General features: G+C 43.2%; 1 pseudogene; it reads left to right on the plus strand.

Moving 5' to 3' along the window:
• The first annotated feature begins 14,925 nt into the window (after positions 1–14,925).
• Positions 14,926–17,050, plus strand: LOC123599914 (annotated as a pseudogene).
• Positions 17,051–21,303: the final 4,253 nt, after the last annotated feature.

The following is a 21,303-nucleotide window of genomic DNA, read 5'->3' on the forward strand; positions in this document are numbered from 1 at the left end:
TTTGATGAGTAATGCAGAACGCAGTAAGAGGCAAAACTGGGGCGCCTGGGTGTCTCAGTCGGTTGAGCGTCCGACTTCGGCTCAGGTCACGATCTCACAGTCCGTGAGTTCGAGCCCCGCGTCGGGCTCTGTGCTGACAGCTCAGAGCCTGGAGCCTGCTTCGGATTCTGTCTCCCTCTTTCTCTGCCCCTCCCCACCTCATGCTCTGTCTCTCTCTGTCTCAGAAATAAACATTAAAAAAAAAAAATTAAAAAAAAAAGAGGCAAAACTAATGGCAGGCAACACAAAAATCAGAGAAGACACAACCATTCTAAACCCTGAGCTCTACAGTCACACACTTTGCAACAACTCTTAGAAGGAAAATAAAAACTGACTTGATCTTTGGCCATCAAGTCTTACAAAGGCACTTGTCAAAACTGCTATCAAAAAAAAAAAAAAATTGAGAGAGAAGATGAAGTTGGAAATGATTCTGACCATTAAAACAACAGCAACTGAGATCTTTTTTAAGGAGTGGGAAACCTGCTTTTTGGAACCAAGTTGGTCTTTATGTTAAAATGGCTATGTACAAAGTCTGTTTATATGATTCATTGTTGTCTGGGTTATGTGTTGATTTGCTATTTTTACTTTTTATATATAAAGAACTAAAAATAAGAGAGAATAAAGTAATACATTGGTGGATATAATCTATATAATATAGATCTAACTTCTTGTTTCTGTTGTCTCGACATTCCATTTTTAATGTAAACCTTTAAGACGTGCATATTTTTGTTTTGAAAATTATTTCTGCTTAAACAACAGTGACAAATATTTATCCTTTAAAGATAGGAAGGTGGTTCAGTTTTAGCTATATTTTGGTATAATTTTACATTTTTTGAAAATGTTTAGGCTGGGTTTATTTAAGATTGGCTGGGCTTACTGCCAGCTCTTGAGAAAACCTATAGTTTTTAAGAGTCCCCATAACAATATATAACTGCTAACAGTAAATACACTTTCCATCTGTTTGAAGACTCATTAACTTCATTTAATAATAGAAAAAAAAAAGTACTGTCTAAAACAGAATTTGGGCCGAATCCTGCTTGCCGCCTGTTTTTTGCAAACAAAATAAAGTTTTATTGGAACACAGGCACACCCATTCCTTTCTACATTGTATAAGCCAGCTTTTGTGCTATGGTGGCAAAGTTGAGTGGTTGTGACACATATCTTTCATGTGCAAAGCCCCAAATAGTTACTATCTGGTACTTTACAGAGTGTGCCTACCAGTGATCTAAAATGTTGGTTGGCACAAGAGATAGATCTATTATACCTTATATAGGATAGTGGGCATCACTAGGACTAAACCTATCTGGTATGTATGGACCAATCTGTGAACATCACTAAGATTTAAACATATCTAATATGTATGAGGGTCAGGGAAGGGACACAGCTGATCCATATGAAGTTTTCTGGGGGAAAGTCTCTGGAAATATCTGACCAGGAGAAAAGATGGTCACTTGGCTCAGCTCCAGGGAAGTATGCCTGAGCCTGCAGCGCGAGAGCTATAGGCAGAAACTAAAGGAGCATGATCTTAAATCTTGGTGAGATGCTGGGAGCTCAGACTGCACTGCTTGGAACACCTGCCAAAAGTATGAGGCAGAGCAGGAGGGTGGGGGCACTGACTGCCCTGTATTTCGCAACTCTGCACATCCTCTATCCTCGTGTATCCTTAGCACAGCTAAGGCAAGAGAGGTTAAATCCAGCTGGATGGGCCCTATTGGTGAGCACTGCAGGCAGCCAGGATTTCAGCTTTTCCAAGCCCCTACAAATTCAGCAGCAGACATCAGAGTGCTTTTGGCTTCAAGGAACAGGCATTCAAGCAAGCTGAAGGTAATGGTTCTCAATGTGTGGTCCCAGAACTATCAGCATCAGCATCATCCCAGGGGCGTTCTGGTGTAAACTAAAATTTGAAAGCAGTTTTAAAAGGATTTGTTTCAAGATTCAAATGAGGGATTTTATGAACATCCTAGGGGAAGAAATCAGCAGATCACCTGGAATTAGCAAGTAAGGACTGGGACTGCTCCTGGTCTCCCATGGTCCTTGTCTATACTCCTTGGCTGCTTCTCTCTGCCAAGCGTGAAGTTCCCCAGCCACTCTTAGAGGATTAGCTTTCTTCTGTCCATTCATTGAGCTCTAAATGGCTGTCCCAGCCCTGACCTGACCACTGCTCTGTCCTTCAGGTAAAATTCTCCAAAGGAAAACACCTCCATTTCTGCCCAGCAAAGCTGGGTTCTATGGGGTCACATGGCACCGTGGGTCAGGCAGCAGGGGGTTCTAATCAAGAGGTTAGGGTGGGATGGGGAGTGTGTTATTTGGAAGCTGGGGCTGGGTGATAGTACAGGGGACAGATTCTCTGGGAAGGGGCATTGGAGAGAGCAGAAATATTGTCCCATGTGTCTCCTTTGAAAAAAAATTTTTTTTTTTTTTAGTGTTTTATTCATTTCCTGAGAGTGAGCCAGAGTGTGAGCAGGGGAGGGGCAGAGAGAGAGGGAGACACAGAATCCAAAGCAAGCTCCAGGCTCAGCTCAGATGCCAGACTTGAACTCACCGACTGTGAGATCATGACCTGAGCAAAAGTTGGATGCTTAACCAACTGAGCCATCCAGGTGCTCCTGGCCCACATGTCTCCTATATGAACAAAATCAAGGCAGACAGGAAGTTTTACTAGAGCAGGCATTGTATACCTCCAGGAGTTCCCAGAATCAATGGGGAGAAACCTGCAGGTGGCTGGACAGTTTTTCCATTAGTAGGACAGCAAAAGTCAATTCAGTTATACATACTCAGAAGAACTGAATTTGGAAACAGGTGTTCATACAACAACTTGTACATACATGCAAACGATCACAGCAGCTCTATTCAGGATAGCCAGAAGGTGGAAACACCCAAATGTCCATCAACTGATGAATGGATAAACAAAATGTGGCATATGCAAGCGGTGGGATATTCCTCACCCATCAAAAGGAATGAGGTTCTCATACACTCTACAACATGGATGAATCTTGAAAACATTATGCTAGGTGAGAGAAACCAGCCACAAAGGGCATCATATTGTATAATTCCACTTACATAAAATGGCTGGAATAGACAAATCCACAGAGACAAATAAATAAATAAATAAATGACAGTGGGGGTTGCCAGGGGCTGGGCGGGAGACAATGCAGGTTTCCCTTTGAGGTGGAGGGAAAAGTTCTGGAACTAAATAGTGGTGATAGTTGCACAACACTGTGAATGCATTTAATACCAAGGAGTTGTCCTTAAAATGATAGGTTTTATGGGTACTTCACCACAATCTTTTTTAAAACGTCTATTTACTTAGCGTTTCTGGGGTTCCCGGAGGTGTTCGCGCGGAGGGCGGGCGGGGCGTCGGGGCTGCCAGGACGGGCCGCGCGCCTGGCTGCTGGCGGAGGGCGGGCGGCGGGATGCGGCCGGGGCGCGGCGCCCCCAGACGTCCCCGGGCCGGGAGAGCGGCGGGAGGCGCAGAGGCGGGCGGGCGCCATTTGCAGCCCCGGGCGCAGCGGCGGCGGCGGCGGCGCGCCGGTTCCGAGGGGCTAGGGACGGTCACAGAGGCGGTGCGGGCGGCTGGCGGCGCGGGCCCCGGCCTCGGGGCGGCGGCCCGCGGGGAGAGGCGGGCAGCGCCGGGGCGCACCGGCTCGGGACCCGGAGGCCGCCCTTCTCCGCGGCCGCCCGGCCGCCCCTCCTGTGCGCCCGGGAGGGGCTGCGAGACAATGGCCGCGCCGTCGCCGCCCGCGCCCGCGCCCGCCGCGCCTCCCGGCCCCGGCCCAACCGCGGCGCGGGGAAAGGTGGGAAGGCGCGCGGAGCCTCCTGGCGGCGGCGCGGGGACGGTGCCCGGCGTGTGTGGAGCCGTCGGGCGCCGCGGACTCCAAGAGGGTCGGCGGCCGGCCGGGCTCCGGCTGCGCGGCGAGTGACGGGGTCCCAGCTAAGGTGGAGATTGTCCCTCTGTTTGCTTTTGTGTGTCCAGTCTTGCCTGCATCCAGGCTATGCATTTCTGGCAGGACCATCACAGAAGTGATGCTGCGTCCTTCTCAGCGCGTCGTATCAAGTGGCACTCAATTTCAGCTTCGTCAATTTGTCTCATTACTGATGCTGTTCACTTGGATGCTTGATTAAGATGATGTCCCACATGCTTCCCCACTGTACAGTGACACTTTTCCCTTTTGAAATTATGAAGTGTTATATACAGAGGTATTTGAAACTGTAGCAATCACCCATTTTTCATCAAACCTTTTAATATTCATTTATTTTTTTATACCACATGGACTCGCGGGTTCCTGTTTTAGCCATTGGGCTAGAATCTGTTGCTGTCATTTATTTTAATGCTTCAGTTGTTTCAGATTTGACCAGTGGAAGCCCATTCAGCCAGCTTCTGTGTCTACTTGACATGTCCCAGCTTCTGTGTCTACTTGACATGTCTACTTGAACGCTTCCTTTCTCCCACAAGATGTTCCAGGCTCGCCTTGTGTTTTATCCTTGCCCCAGTCCTGGAATCAGATACTTCTCCAAGTAGCTTTGGTTCTTTTAGTGGAGAGCTCTTACTTAGAAATGGATATCATCATGTTGGGTATGCTCATTGCTTTTGAAATGTTGCTGCTTTCATGACCTCTCAGTGGACATTTACATAGAGAGTGTGATAGCTAGATTGACACCTTGGTGTAGATACACAGATACCGATTGATATATACATAAGTAATTCTAGGTCCAGTCCAATACCACAGGATTCATTCTACAGGTATACCACAGAGATATTGCAGGTTCATTTCTAGACCACTGCAATAAAGTATCACAATAAATCAAGTTAAATGATTTTTTTTTTTTTTTTTTTGGTTTCCCAGTGCATATAAAAATTATGTCTGGGGCGCCTGAGTGGCTCAGTTGGTTGAGCATCCAACTTCGGCTCAGGTCATGATCTCATGGTTCATGGGTTCGAGCCCCGCATTGGGTTCTGTGCTGACAGCTCTGAGCCTGGAGCCTGTTTTCAGTTTCTGTGTCTCCCTCTTTCTCTGCCCCTTCCCCGCTCATGCTCTGTCTCTCTGTCTCCAAAATAAATAAACATTAAAAAACTTAAAAAAAAATTATGTCTATACTATGCTGTAGTCTACTAAGTGTGCAATAGCATTAAGTCTGAAAAGTGTACAATACTTTATTGCTAAGAAATGCTAACCATCATCTCTTTCAGCAGGTCTAATCACTGATCACAGATCACCATAACAAATATAATAATAATGAAAGTTTGAAATATTGCAAGAATTACCAAAATGTGACACAGGGCACAAAGTAAGCAAATGCTGTTGGAAATATGGCGGGATAGACTTGCTCAAAGCAGGGTTGCTACAAACCTTCAATTTGTAACAAATGCTATACCTGGAAAGTGCAACAAAGCGAAATGCAATAAATCAAGGTGTGCCTGTAATTTTCTCCTTCTTCATTATTTCTGGTACTACCACATTTATTCTTTCAAAAATTGTTATTTTCATTATTAAAGTAAAATATTCCCTTCAATAAAATTTGAAAGTACCGAAAAATAAAGAGAGGAAAATCAACCATAATTTGGCATAAAAATACAACCATGTTTTGTAGATTTACTCTCAGTCTTTTCTTTATGTGTCAGTCCCCTTTTTTGAGTTATGGAAATCATACTATAAATACAATTTTGCATCCTGTTTTTCACTCAATTTTGTATGGGTAGGCAAGTCAGTCCACAGGCCAAACCTGGTCCACTGTTTGTTTTTGTCTACAAGCTAAACTTGGTTTTTACATTTTATTTATTTATTTATTTATTTATTTATTTATTTATTTATAATATATTTTTTAAGTAAACTCTATCCCCAAGGTGGGGCTTGAACTCACAACTCTGAGATCAAGAGATCATATGCTCTACTGACTGAGCCAGCCAGGCACCCCTAAAACTGGTTTTTATTATGTATTTATTTTAATTTAAAAAAATTTTTATTTATTTTTGACAGAGAGACAGAGTGCAAGCAGGGGAGGGGCAGAGAGAGAGGGAGACGGAGTCTGAAGCAGGCTTCAGGCTCTGCAATGTCAGCACAGAGCTCGACACAGACCTCAAACTCAACAAACTGTGAGATCATAACCTGAGCCGAAGCGGGATGCTCAACCTAATGAGCCACCCAGGCATCCCTAAAATTGGTTTTTAAATTAATAATGTTTATTTATTTTTGAGAGAGAGACAGAGACAGAGACAGAGCATGAGCGGGGAAGGGGCAGAGAGAGAGGGAGACACAGAATCAGAAGCAGGCTCCAGGCTCTGAGCTGTCAGCACAGAGTCTGACACGGGGCGCGAACTCACAAACTACAAGATCATGACCTGAGCTGAAGTTGGATCCCCAACCCACTGAACCCCCCAGGCGTCCTGGTATGAAATTCAAATTTAAGTGTCCATAAATTAAGTTTCATTGGAACACAGTCATGCATATTCATTTATATATTGCCTATAGCTACTTTTTGCTGCAACAGCATAGTTAAATAGTTGTAAAAGAGACTGTATTGCCCACCCAAGCATAAAATATTATTTGGTCCTTTCCAGAAAAAGTTTGCCAACCCCTGAAATATTGCATCTTAGTCACATTATTAAATTGGCTGCTAACTCTGTGCTTTGAAATGTTATGGGAGTGACAATACTTAGCATATTTTAGGTGCTTAATAAAGGAATTTCCTCTAAAGAATCCAGGAAGGGAAGGGAATAGGAGGAAGAAGAGGAAGAGGAAGAGGGACGGTTTTTAGACGTGTCTGTTTTCAGGTATCTGCAGAATTTATAATTCCAACCAGTGGAAAAGGTGTCTTCTCACTAGTCATTTAAAAGAAAGATGTCTTTCATGGCTAAGATAATACCTTTGTAAATGCCCTTTTAAAAACTTATTGAGGGCCAAAATAATCTTGTTGCTACCAAATTAGTAATATATATAATTTTAGCCAGCTTTTCCCCTTAGCTTTGCAGAAACTTTGGTGAATTTTTAAAATGGCTCCATAACAAATGTGGAAAGATCCTAGGGAGCTGAAAAGACCTCTCCTACCATTGTCCTCCACACCCTGCCAACCCCCAGCCATGGGGTCTGAGCAGGGATAAATGCTGAGAAACCGCCTATGTAGATCTCTTTGACCAAAAAACAGCCACGAGTTTGTTGTTTTTATTATTTATGTCTGTAGTTTTTGAAAGTGGCAAGGAATTATTTTAATCCTTCTCCCACCAAGAGATGGGTCTTTGGACTCTGTCCTTGAATCCGGGTGGGTTTGTGACTGCTACACCCTATAGGGTATGGCAAGAGTGACGCGTGATTTCTGAGGCTAGGAGAGGCCACGCGCCTTCCACTTAGCGGTCTAGGAACGCTGATTCCTGAGACATGCCTTCTGGGTTTGCTCCCCCGTGGAACCCAGCCACCATGCAGTGAGAAGCCCGGCCACATGGAGAGGCTGTGTTCAGGTGCTCTGCAATGACAGTTCCAGTTGAGCATAGCCTTCAGCCTTTCCAGCCCAGGCTCCGCCAAGTGAATGAGGAAGCCACTTTAGAAGGATACCTGCAGCCCCACCCCTTCTAGCTCCCAGCCGAAGCTCAGGATAGGGTGGAGCGCAGAAGAGCAGCCCCTACTGTGCTCTTTCAGAATTCCTGATGCGCAGAATCAGTCAGCATGATAAAGTGATCGTTTTATACCACTACATTTGAGATGGGTGTTGTGCAGCAGTGGTAACTGGAACACTACCTTCTCAGTAAAGGCCCTTACATATGATCGTTGAGTCCATGTAAATAACAAAAGCCACGGAGAGCAGAGGGGTAATTAAGGGTAAAGGTAGTTAGTATAACTGAATATTAATGGGGCACCTGGGTGGCTCAGTTGGTTGAGCGTCCAACTTCGGTTCAGGCCATGATCTCACAGTCCGTGAGTTCAAGCCCTGCATCGGGCTCTGTGCTGACAGCTTGGAGCCTGCAGCCTGCTTCAGATTCTGTGTCTCACGCTCTCTCTGCCCCTCCCCCACTCATGCTCTGTCTCAAAAATAAATATAAAAAAACCATTAAAAAAATAAATTTAGGGGCGCCTGGGTAGCTCGGTCGGTTAAGCGTCTGACTTCAGCTCGGGTCATGATCTCACGGCTGGTGACTTGAGATTCTCTCTCTCTCTCTCCCTCTCTCTGCCCCTCCCCTGCCTGCTCTCACACATGCTCACTATCTCAAAATAAGTAAATTTTAAAAAATAAGGGGTAACTTCTTTATCATCAGTTTTATAGAATTCACAAGGGCTGTTTCAAATATGGACCATTAATAAAATCCAAGTACACGACACTAAGTCATAAACTCATATTGTCTACGTGTGTAGTTTGATTCAGAGACAGAGCTTATAAAATCCAGAGGAACAAGTGATTAGCACATTCTTTTGACCCTCTGAGCAATCATATCAACCAGGCTTTCAGCAAGGCTTGTCAGCATCCAATTAATTAACAAATACGTATTCCAGAGGCACCTGGGTGGCTCAGTTGGTTAAGCGTCGGACTTTGGCTCGGGTCATGATCTCACATTTGGTGGGTTCAAACCCCACGTCAGGCTTTGTGCTGACAGCTCAAAGCCTGGAGCCTACTTCAGATTCTGTGTCTCCCTCTCTCTCTGACCCTCCTCCCTGCCATCTTAAAAATAAACATTAAAAAAATTTTTTTTAAATAAAAAATGTGTATTCTGGTGAATAACTGGATCACGGGAATTCTGTGATGTTGATTGCAGGTAGTCCCTTGCATGATTTAAAACACACAAAAAAGAAGGTGGCAACACCTATAACATCTCAACATGGAGGTGGCGCTACAGACTGGAGGCAGGGCTAGAGCTGTCTTGGAAACTCATCAGAAAAAAACAATTCGATTTTTTAAGATGAGCAAAAGATGTGAACTTCACCTAAAAAGACACATGGATGGCAAATAAGCACAGGAAAAGACGCTCAACAGTATTAGTCATTAGGGAAATGCAAATTAAAACCACAATACAAAGTAAAACCATACCACACACTTATTAGAAAGGCTAAAATCAAAGCCAAAAACCCAAACCCAAACAAAACCTGGTAAAACCATGCACTGGCAAGGACACAGAGCGCTGGAACTCTCATATGTTGCTGGTGGGAATGCAACATGGTACAGCTACTCTGGGAAACAGTTTGGCAGTATTTTGTAATGCAGAAAGGACACCTAGCATATGACCCAGAAATCCTCCCACGTATTTACCCCGAGTAAATACTCCTAAGTATTTACCCAAGAAAAATAAGCACTTAACATTTAAACAAAAATCCATATGTGAATGTTTAGAGCAGGTTTTTGCATAAATACCCCAAACTGGAAACAATCCCAATGTTCTTTGTCTTATGGATAGATAAATGGGTGGTATATTCATACAATGGAATACTGCTCAGCAGTAAAAAAGGAAGCGCATCCATGCAACAACATGGATGAATCTCAAATTATGTTGAGATTCATTATGTTGAGAGAAACCAGACTCAAACAGTTACCACCCAACGGTTTTATGGCAAATTTAATGCTATATTCATATTTTCACACACACACACACAGACTACATAGTATAGGATTCCATTTGTGTGCCATTCTGGAAAAAAACAAAGCTAGAGAGATGGAAAACAGATCAGTGGTTGCCAGGGGGCAGGGGCAGGGAAGGAGGAAGGTTAACTACTAAGGTTCAGCGTAAGGGAGTTTTCTTGGGGATGTGTGAGAATTGTTCTGTATCTTGATTGTGGTGCTAGTTCCATGACTCTACACCTTTGTCAAAACTCATGGAATGGGGGGCGCCTGGGTGGCTCAGTCAGTTAAGCGGCCGACTTCGGCTCAGGTCATGATCTCGCAGTCCGTGAGCTCGAGCCCCGCGTCGGGCTCTGTACTGACAGCTCGGAGCCTGGAGTCTGCTTCAGATTCTGTGTCTCCCTCTCTCTGACCCTCCCTTGTTCATGCTCTGCCTCTCTCTGTCTCAAAAATAAAATAAACGTCAAGAAAAAAATAAAAAAAAAACTCATGGAACAGTACACCAGAAAGAGTGAATTTTATTCTATGTTAATTAAAAAATAAAAATTTTAAATTTCTAGCAGACTAATTTAAAAATGATTAGATATTATCAATATTAAAATTAATATTATTAGTTTACCATTTTATTTAACTCAATGGGCTAAAAATATAATCTCAATATGTAATCAATATAAGAAATTCTTAATAAGATATTTTACATTTTTTGTACTAAGGCTCAGGGATTTGGTATGTGTTGCACATACAAGCCACGTTAGTTTGGACCAGCCACATTTCAAGCGCTCAGCAGCCACATGTGGCTTGAGACCACCATAATCAGACAGCACGGGTCTAGATCATGATCTTTTTTTTTTTTTTATAAAGACTTTATTTTTAAGTAATCTCTGCACCCAACATGGGGCTCGAACTCACAACGCCAAGGTCAAGAGTCGCATGCTCCACTGACTGAGCCAACCAGGTACCCCTACAGCATGATCTGAAAAAAAAAAAAGTAAGGGTAGTGTTTCCACCCTCAAGCAGCTATCATCAAATAAATAGAATATTTCCACCAAGTAGCATACGCTGCTTAAAATGGTCAGACTTTTAAAAAATCTTAAAACAATCATAGTGAAAAGGTAAACATAAAGTTATAAATATTAACTCAAGGGAGTCATAGTCTTGCTGATGCAGCCAAACTGGCATCATCTTCAAAGTGACCTTGCCCTCTCACTTGCATCTTCTGGAATACTCCCTGAAAATGCCATTCCCTTTCATGTTGTATTTGCTTACGTTTTCTTCTGCTCGCTTATCTCTTCCTCACTCCACACACCCATATATACACTTCTCCACCCTGGTGAAGACTTACTTCTCCTTCACAGCCCAGTCCCAGTGGACTGTCTGTCCCCCAAATCCCTGCTCCATGAGGGCAGGAACCATGCCTTATTTTCCTGCATGGTGGGCCCTCAACGCTCTTCTTTCTTCCAATGTTTACTGAGTCCCTCTCCGTGCTGGAGATACTGGGTGAAAGACATACAGCCCTGCCCCCAAGTATCTTGCGGTCTGGTGGGAAGGACAGACAAATTAAAAAAGGATTCGACTATAGTTTGCTAAGTGCCAAAGCACGGTGCTGTGGGGAAGCCAGCCTTTCCTGCACAACCTCTGAGGCAGTCAGTCTCTCTCCTTTTTCCTTTAAGAGGTCACTGTGGAAGTCAGCACAGGGTGGGCCTTGCCATGAGTCCCCATGCCTACTCAGCCTCAACCAGCTGAGTCTTATGGCGGGGAGGGGGGGCACTTCAGTGGAGATCACTGGGAGAGCGACCACGGAAGTGAGATTGCTTTGTCTCTATGCTAATATTAAAATGTGGGTACATTCCCACCAGACTCATTCCCTGGTGAAAACTCACCAGCAGCCACCTCCCTTGGAAACCCCTGCCTGTACCACTTTAAAGAAACAATTGTCCCACAGTGGAATCCAGGGGGCCTTGTCCTTGGGTGAGCAACCTCATCTACCAATCCTCTGAGGGCTGAGCCACCCGTCCAACAATGTACACAGAAGCCAGCTGTCTTGAGCCCCCAGTGGGGAAGGGCAATAAGAGGAGAATGTAAGGCTAATTGCACATACTCTATTTCTCACTTCTAAGGAAGAAAGGACATTTCCGCAGGAGGGAGGAGGTGGTGTTGGTGACAGTGCCAGTGGTTGGCAAGGGTGCTGATTCCATCCCTCTCTACCAGTCACAGAATGATTTGTGTTTGAACACCTCCTGTTTTCAAGTGCAGATAAATTTGCAGAAATTTAAAAGTCATTCTTTTTTTTAAAATTTATTTATTTTGAGAGAGAGTGCGCGTGCATGAGCAGGTGAGGGGCACGAGAGAGAGAGGGAGAGAGAGAATCCCAAGCAGGCTCTGCATTGTCAACACACAGCCAGACATGGCGCTCGAACTCACAAACCATGAGATCATGACCTGAGGCAAAATCAAGAGTCAGACACATAACGGACCGAGCCATCCAGGCACCTCTAAAAATCATTCTTAAATCACTGTGAAGTGTTAGAGTGAAATAGTGAGACTGACACCCTGAGTTAGGGAAGGAGCTTCAATGATGATTAGGAGGAAGGAAAGAAAATTAAGGGTGGGTGGGCTTGGAGGAGGCAGGAGAATGGGAGGACTTTATTAAAAACGCAACCTTTGTCTACTTCGTGAGTTTTATTGAATCTTTGCGGCAGCAAATCGATTTTAGCTTATTTTTATTTTTACCTATTTGTTTAAGTAGGCTTTACGCCCAGCACAGAGCCCAATACAGGGCTTGAACTCATGATCCTAAGATCATGACCTGAGCTTGAGACTGAGAGTGAATGCCCAACTGAATGAGCCACCCAGGTGCCCCAATTGTAACTTATTTTTAAACATTGTACTGTTGACTGGTTGATAGGTGACAAACACCTGCTCCCCAGAAAAAAAAAAAAAAATGAGTTTCTCCTCCTCTGAATTCTCACAGGCTTTCAGTCAACAATACTTGTTCAATGCCTGCTATTTGCCAGATCTGGTGCTAGGTTCTAGAGCTTTTGAATGTTTTGCACTTAGCATATTTCATCTTATATTATGGATGAATAAAAGTTCATGAATTTAAAAAATACTCCACATGTAGTGCTAGCTTTTCTTTTGCTGAATGGTGAGCTGTCTCATCAGGGAATGAGATTCATTTGAGAAAAAGAGCTCACTGAAAATATTCCAGTCATCTCTGTAGCACTAAGTATCTAGCTTAGTGCCTGGTACATAGGCGGTGCTTACTCAATGTTTGTTGAATGACTACAAGGCCTCCCAAGTTCACCACCATGGAGCTGAGAAAGGTGATGTCAGACAGGGAGAGATGTGCTACAGAGGTCCCCCTTCATGAAAGAACTGGCTGACAGCCTCTGATTGTTAGTGCCTTCAACTGCTTCAGCTTTCCAGAAGCCTGGCCAAAACACGGGCCACTGGGCAATGCCCTCCACTGGGCAATGACCGCTCTGGAGGTTCCCAATGCTTCTGCTTCCTTTCCTTCCCAGGCGTTACTCCCCACCAATTCTTTCATGTTCCCAATTTTGTCTCAGCATCTGCTTCCTAGAAAACCCAACCCATAAGGGACTTTAGTCCTAAGCCCATTCACTGTAGACTGGTAGGAAAACACACAATTCTGGCAATAAACCAAAGACGATTGATGCAAAGAAGTAATGACAATAGTAAACATTTTCTTGGTGCTTTTGTACAAGGTTACTTTGCTGAAATTATAATTTTTTAAAAATGTTTATTTATTTATGTATTGAGAGAGAGAGCGAGAGAATCCATGCTCCCAGCGTGGAGCCAGATACGGGGCTCAATCTCACAGACCGTGAGATCATGATGCTTAACCAAGGCACCGCTGAGCCAACCAGGCACCGCTGAAATTATACATTTTAATTTCAGTGTAACAACGAGTGCCAAAATGGGCAGAGAAAGAAATGTACCTTATTAAGCCTTAATAAAAAGGTTATTCCATTTAAAATTAATGCTGTAGGGAGCCTGGGTGGCTCAGTTGGTTAAGCATCTGACTTCAGCTCAGATTATGATCTCACAGTTCATGAATTCAAGCCCCGCTTTGGGTGAGCTCAAGCCTTGCTTTGGGTGAGCACGAGCCCTGCTTCAGATAAAACAAAAAAACAAAAACAAAAACATAAACAAAAACATGAGCCCCACTTCCGGTGAGCTCCACTTCTCTCTCTCTGTCTCCATCTCCCTCTGTCTCTCTCTCTGGCCCTCTTAGGATTCTCTCTTTCTCCCTTTTTGTCCCTCATGGGATTCTTTCTCTTTCCCTCTCTCTCTCTGCCCCTCGATCACTTGCACCCTCTCTCTCTCTCTCAAAAAAAAAATCAAATAAAATTAACGCTGTAAAGTATAATACAAAGCTACAGTCATTAAAAGCAGTATGGTATTAGCACATCAGTGGATAATAGATGAACGGAACAGAATACCATAACCAGAAAAAGACTCTTGACTGTATGTAAGTTTAATGTATGATAAAAGTGTTTTTTTTTTTTTAACCCAGAAGGTAAAGATGATTTATTATATAAACATCATTGGGACAACTGGATAACTTATTGGGAAAAAATTAGACCCTACACATTAAAATAAAATGTAGATGAATTAGAATTCCAAACATAATGAGATAGTTATGAAAGTATTAAAGGAAAATAAAGGATGATATTTTATAATCTTGATGTGAGGAAGTCTTTTCTAAGGAAGAGCATAAAACCCAGAGACCATAAAAGAAAAGGATGGATAGGTTTCACCATATCAAATTAAATCTTTTGTAGAGTGAAAGATATTATAAACAAAGTTAAAAGATAAGAATGGATGGAGTCACATATTTGGCAAAGAAAAGAGAAAAGATGAATATCAAAAACACATAAAGAACTCCTTAAAAGAAGCCCAAATATCTCAATAAAAAATAAAAGGCTGTGGGGGAACTTATAGAAGAAGAAATAAATAAAACACCCAATGGCATATGCAAAGATGTTCAGCCTCACTGGTAAACAGGGATACAAATCAAAACCATAGATGGTTATTATTTTTCTAACCAACCAGATTGGCCACAATTAAAATGATTCATAATATCCAGTTCTGATGAAGTTGCAGGAAAATGAGCACCCTCATGCACTATTTATGAGAGTGCAAACTGGTAATTTTTTGGAGGGCAATTTGTCACTATGTGAGCAATTTAAATATGCACACCCTTTGACCTAGCACCTCTTATTCTAGGAAATCTCTTTTAGAGGAATGTGGGAAAGCCATGGGGAAGGGAGATGGATGTAAACGGGGAGATCAGAAGCAGGCTGAACCGCAAGGAAGAGCTAGCACCCCATGGAGATGGGCTGGAACCCACACCAGCTTTTCACTGCTTCCAGTCTTGCTGATGTAGGTGTCCTGCAGAAGCTAGGGCCCTTTGTCACAGAGCAAAAAACAAGCGCTTGGCTCAGGGGTTGCAGAAGCTGATGGAGGACCCAGGGGAAGGTTGAGAAGTTCAAGTCCAGCTGCTGCTTCACCTCCAAGGAGGTAAGTCAGCAGATCAGCAACTATGTATATGAACTAGAAAATGGCAGCTGCTTTCCTTCCGCCCTCCAAATATCCCCCCAAATCTCCCCTATGGCCCGCTCTAAAGGAAACAGAAGAAAGCACATTCTGGGAAGTATAATTCAGCCCAGCCAAGTGGACACATTACAAATTGGACATACGAGTGGATACCTGTCGGTGCATCATCATTGTTTGTATCAGGAAAAATTGGAAACAACTTTAATGACCTTTGTTAGGGGAATGGGCAATAAAGTTATGGTGTACATATACCATGAAATACTATGCAGCACTTAAAAACAATGAGACCAAAAAAAGGCGGGGAGGGGAATGTCTGCGTGGCTCAGTTGGTTAAGCCTCTGGCTTCCATTCAGGTCCTGATTTCACAGCTCATGAGTTCGGGCCCGCATCGGGCTCTGTGCTGACAGCTCCGAGCCTGGAGCCTGTTTCGGATTCTGTGTCTCCCTCTCTCTCTGCCCCTCCCCTGCTCACTCTCTGTTTCTCTCAAAAATAAACACTAAAAAAGTAAAAAACAATGGGATCACCACAATGACATGCCACTACACACCCACCACAATGCCTAACAGGAATAAAACTGACAATACTAAGGGTTGACAAGAATGGGTAGTAATGGGCACTCTGTACGTTGTTTGTGGAAGTGTAAAATGGTACAGCCACTTTGGAAAATAGTGTGATATTTGCTTATGAAACTAAATATACACCTACCCCATGAACCAGCAATTCTGTTCTTAGGTATCTACTCAAAGAGAAATAGGAATTTATGTGTAGTGATCTTGCTGGGTCTCAGGCTTTCGTTCCTGTGTCTGCCAGCTCGCTCCTATCCCGTGACGACAAAGCCTGCTATGACTTCCTCCCTTACCTCCGCCTGTAGCTGTGTCCTTGAGACTCTGCCACCACATTCCAGGAGCACCTGGTTCAGGGCTCCATCCTGCAGAAGGTGCTGGGGGTGCTTAAGGATCTCATCAAGGAGGCCCCCTGGGATAGAAGCAGGAGCGGCGTAAACCTGCCAAGCACAGATTCCTCCCACGTCTCCCTGGTGCAGCTCACCCTGCCTGTGGGCTTCCACATGTGTCGCTGCCACCGCAACTTGACCATGGACATGAACCTCACCAGCATGTCCAAGATACTAAAATGTGCCGGCAACGAAGACATCATTTCACTAAGAGCTGAAGATGATGCGGACACCCTGGCACTAGTATTTGAAACTCCAAATCAAGAAAAGGTTTCAGGGGTGCCTGGGTGGTTCAGTTGGTTGGGCGTCTGACTTCGGCTCAGGTCGTGATCTCATGGTTGGTGAGTTCCAGCCCCGCGTCAGGCTCTGTGCTGACACTCAAGAGCCTGGAGCCTGCTTCGGATTCTGTGTCTCCCTCTCTCTCTGCCCCTCCCTGGCTCACACTCTGTCTCTCTCTTTCTCTCTCAAAAATAAACAGACATTAAAAAAATTAAAAAAGAAAAGAAAAGGTTTCAGATTCTGAAATGAAGGTAATGGCTTTAGGTGTTGAACAACTTGGAATTCTAGAACAGGAGTATAGCTGTGTAGTAAATATGCCTTCTGGTGAATGTGCACGTATATAGGGAGATCTCAGTCATATTGGAGATGCTGTCGTAATTTCCTGTGCAAAAGATGGAGTACTAGGAGGTAGAAATACTAAGTTTTCACACACAAGTAATGTCGATAAAGAGGAGGAAGCGGTTACCATAGAGACGAATGAGCTAGTTTGGCTAACTTCTTTTTGCACTGGTACCTGAACTTCTTTACAAAGCCATTCCACTCTCTCCTACAGTGACACCCAGTATGTCTGCAGATGTATCCCTTGGTGTAGAATGTAAAATTGCTGATATGGGACATTTAAAGTACTATTTGGCTCCCAAGATCAAGGATGGAGAAGGATCTTAGGCATTCTTAAAATCTAAGAAAATGAAATTAAGCACTTTGCAAATTACTTCTTAGACGCCAACATGTACTTAAGTCTCTTCTGTCACCAAATTTGTACTGCTGAGTGCATACGTAGATATTTTCTGTAAATACCCTATTTTTCCTCCATTCCTTATAATCTGTTTAAAGAACAGTCCAAAGTCCAAAGTCAAATCTGATCTCGTTAACCTAGAGATATTTCTGTCTTACCTAGAAATACTCATAATTTTCATAGCAAAAGGGTTTTGACTCTAAATGCAGTTTTAAGAATTTTTTTTTCCAATTTAGGGTCACCTGGGTGGCTCAGTCGGTTAAGTATCCAACTCTTGATTTCAGCTCAGGTCATGATCTCAGGGTTCGTGAGATCCAGCCCTGTGTGGGGCTCTGTGCAGACAGCACAGAGCCTACTTAGGATTCTCTCTATCTGCCTCTCCCCCACTCGCATGTGTGTCTGCTCTCCCTCTCCTCTCTCTCAGAATAAATATTTGTAAAAAAATTTTTTTAACGTTTATTTATTATTGAGAGACAGAGAGACACAGAGCATGAGCAGGGGAGGGGTAGAGAGAGGGGGAAACACAGAATCTGAAGTAGGCTCCAGGCTCTGAGCTGTCCGCACAGAGCCTGATGCGGGGCTCAAACTCACAAACTGCGAGATCATGACCTGAGCCGAAGTTGGTCGCTTAACCAACTGAGCCACCCAGGGGCCCCTCTCAGAATAAATATTTTTTAAAAAGAATTGTTTTCAATTTAAATAAAAGTTATTTGAATTTCAAACATCAAAAAAGTTATGTGCAGGGGCACCTGGGTGGCTCCGTCAGTTAGGCATCCGACTTCGGCTCAGGTCAGGATCTCACGGGTCGTGGGTTCAAGCCCTGTGTCGGGCTCTGGGCTGACAGCTCAGAGCCTGGAGCCTGCTTTGGATTCTGTGTCTCCCTCTCTCTCTGCTCCTCCCCTGCTCATTCTCTTTGTCTCAAGAATAAACATAAAAAAAAAAAAAAAACACTGAGATAAAAAAAAAGTTATGTACATAAAAAGATATACAAAAATGTGCATATTCATAATAGCCACAACCTGGAGACAGATCAAGGGCCCATCAATAGGAGAACAAATATATAAACTCTTCTATATTCATGCAGTGGAATACCATTCAATGATACAAAGGAATCACTACTACATGTAACAATATGGGTGAATCTCAAAAACATTATGCCAAATGAAACAACCCTTACACAAAAGAACACATGTTTTATAATTCCACTTACATGAAATTTTACAACAGGTAAAACTAAACTTTTATGGAATAAAATTGGAAGAAATTTTATTTCTTCTTATCTGCCTATAGAAGATTAGGGTCAGGAATTGACCTGGAAGGGAGCAAGAGGGAACTTGCTGGGGTGGTGATAATGTTCTATGTCTTCACAGAGGGTTTGATTACACAAATGTATGAAATCTTAAAATCTCAGCAAAAGTAGACTTTAAGATTTGTACATCTCATTGTACTTATATTTTGCCTTGAATGAAAATGTGTATGCAAACTTTAAATGCTAATTAATTATATGTATGATGCTTTTTTGGGGGAAAGTGTACTGATGTCTGCAATTTACTTTGGATCCATCAAAAAGGAAAATGAATGGGTGAAGGAAGTGAGGGATGGACAGATATGAAATAAAGCAAGTCTAAGAAAATGTCAATGGTAGGGTCTAGGTCATGAGTACACAGGCATTCACTGTAAAGTTCTTCCAACTTTGTTGTATGATTGAAAATGTTTATAACATTTGGAAAAAATGAGATTGAATACGTGTATACTAATATTAGAGATATCCAAAACATATTGTTAAAAAACAAGCCTCAGAGGAAATGTATAGTATGATATGCACGTAAAGCAACTAAGCAAAACAAAAACTTCACTTCTGTGAGTAAATTAATAGAGGATACATATTAAACTATTAACAATGGTGACCTTTGGGGAAGAAAGTAGAATGAGAGGGTTGGAATCTTAACTTGGTTCCCTAGAAAGCAAAGCCTAGGGCAAAAGCTTATGTGCCAACACTTTCGGGGATAGTGCAGTTCTAGGGAAGCAGGAGTGAGGGGCAAAAGAGAGTAAGGCAGGGAAGGGAGACAATAAAGATGTAGATGTATCACTGAGCTGGCCCAGCTTTATAGCAAGCACCAGTGATTATTTGGTCTCAAGAGAGGTCGTCAGAGATGCTGTATAAACCTACTGTATCTTTCAACTGTCCATGGTGGGGAGGAAGGGAGAATTTACCTGCTCATTGCTGTATTTCACTAGACAAAGCATTCACCCCCAAAGGCATCAACTCTCCCCACATTTTTGGAACCAGCCTGGCCAGCCAGTCTGCAAGCATGGGTGTCGAGTAGGTTGTATGGAATATTGTGTCTTAGCAGCAACAGATAAGCCCCAAAGGTGATTCTGAGGCCCAAGGCAAGAATGGGTCATGCCTGTGAGCAACATGGGGGGCCAGGAGTAGTCCCCATGGTAAGCCCTCCAGGATAAACCAGTAGAGCACCAAGGCAATTTCTCCTCTGCCTTAGGAGCGTGACAGGCCTCCTCCCTGCAGACTAGAGGAATGTACTTACTACCAGGCAATCGTTTCAGGGGCCTTCAATAACGGTGAGAGAAAAGACCACTGAGCACATCTGGGGAAATGCATAATTGGGATCCAGCACAACCGATCTTGGTAAGCGAAGACTTTCACTTTTAGCCATGTATACTTCTGCATTGCTTAAATCTTTTACAAGACTGCATTCACAAATTGCTTGTGTAATAAAAAAACAACAACAAAATCAAAATGTGATAGTCTTTGTGTAATATTTTGTAGCCAAATATAGTAGGGAGATAAACAGAATGAATTATGGAAATGTTAGCCTAGGGACGTCTGGGTGGCTCAGCCAATTAAGCCACCGACTCTTGATTTCGGCTCAGGTCATGATCTCACGGTTCCTGAGATCGAGCCCCTCCCCCCCCATCTCAGTCTCTCTCTGCCCCTCCCCGCTCACTCACTCATGCTCCCTCTCTCAAAATAAATAAATAAACATAAAAAAGGGAAATGCTAGCTTAATATTACCTGAACCAATAAGTTTAAATAAGATATTATTTTAGGTGGAGTAATACATTAAATGAAACAAAGTGAGATTTAATTTTTATTTCCTTTGTAAATAGTCTTAGGGAAATAAATTCAAAACTGGGAAAATAGTTCATTGTGATGATGTGTTCTGAATTGTGGCATGGGTATGGATTTATGGTCACTGGAATAATAAGCATACGAAGTACAGGTTTCTACTTCTGGGATAAGGGTAACATAATCACATTTGTTAAAGAGTTAGTAAAACATCACAGGAATCGGCCCATCTTGTCCTCTTAGCTCTCTGTTAGTCTCTGATCTCCCTGGTCACCAGGAGTCTTACAGCCTATTTCCCCTTTTTCTTCCAGTAACAAGCCCCACACCCCTCCTTATTAAATTTTGATACGTTTTTCTCATTTGATTATCTCAGATAACACATGATCCTCCTACTTAGTTACAGTTCTTGGTGATGAAAACATTCATTTGGGGGCTCCTGGGTGACTCAGTCAGTTAAGCATCTGACTTCAGCTCAGGTCATGATTTCCTGGTTGTGGGTTCAAGCCTCATGTGGGGCTCTGTGCCGTCAGCTCAGAGCCTGGAGCCTGCTTCGAATTCTGTTGTCTTCCTCTCTCTCGGCCCCTCCCCCGCTCATGCTCTGTCTCTCTCTCTCTCAAAAATGAATAAACGTTAAAAAAATTAAAAAGGAAAACACGCATTTGTTCCTTAAATGTAGCGATTTATCACATTATTGTCTAAATCTACCCTTCTTTGCCCTTTTTTGGTGAAAAGAGAAGGACCCTGTAAGCATGTCTTCTTTGTCAGCTGGAACAATGTTAGTCCTTGTTAATAGAGGGCACTGGAGAGACACTGCAATAGCAGAGGCAGGGGTTCTGGCTCTGGTTTATCTTTGTTCTTGATCCTAAACCAGGGGAGTGTTGCTCACATTACAGCAAGTTATACTGGCCTGTAGGTGGGTGGTCTCTGACCCTCCAGTTCAGGCCTGTGGCACCTCAGTGAACTTTATCATCCAGTGAGCTGCAGAGAAATCATCAGTCATCTAAATCTCCTTGGCAGGAGAGATGGGAGGGTCTTGTAATTTTGTTCCTTGCTAGCCGCTCTTGTTTTTTGTTTGTCTGTTGTTTTGCCACTAGT

Source organism: Leopardus geoffroyi, chromosome C1 (genome assembly GCF_018350155.1).
Source record: "Leopardus geoffroyi isolate Oge1 chromosome C1, O.geoffroyi_Oge1_pat1.0, whole genome shotgun sequence".
NCBI classification, from domain to species: Eukaryota; Metazoa; Chordata; class Mammalia; order Carnivora; family Felidae; genus Leopardus; species Leopardus geoffroyi.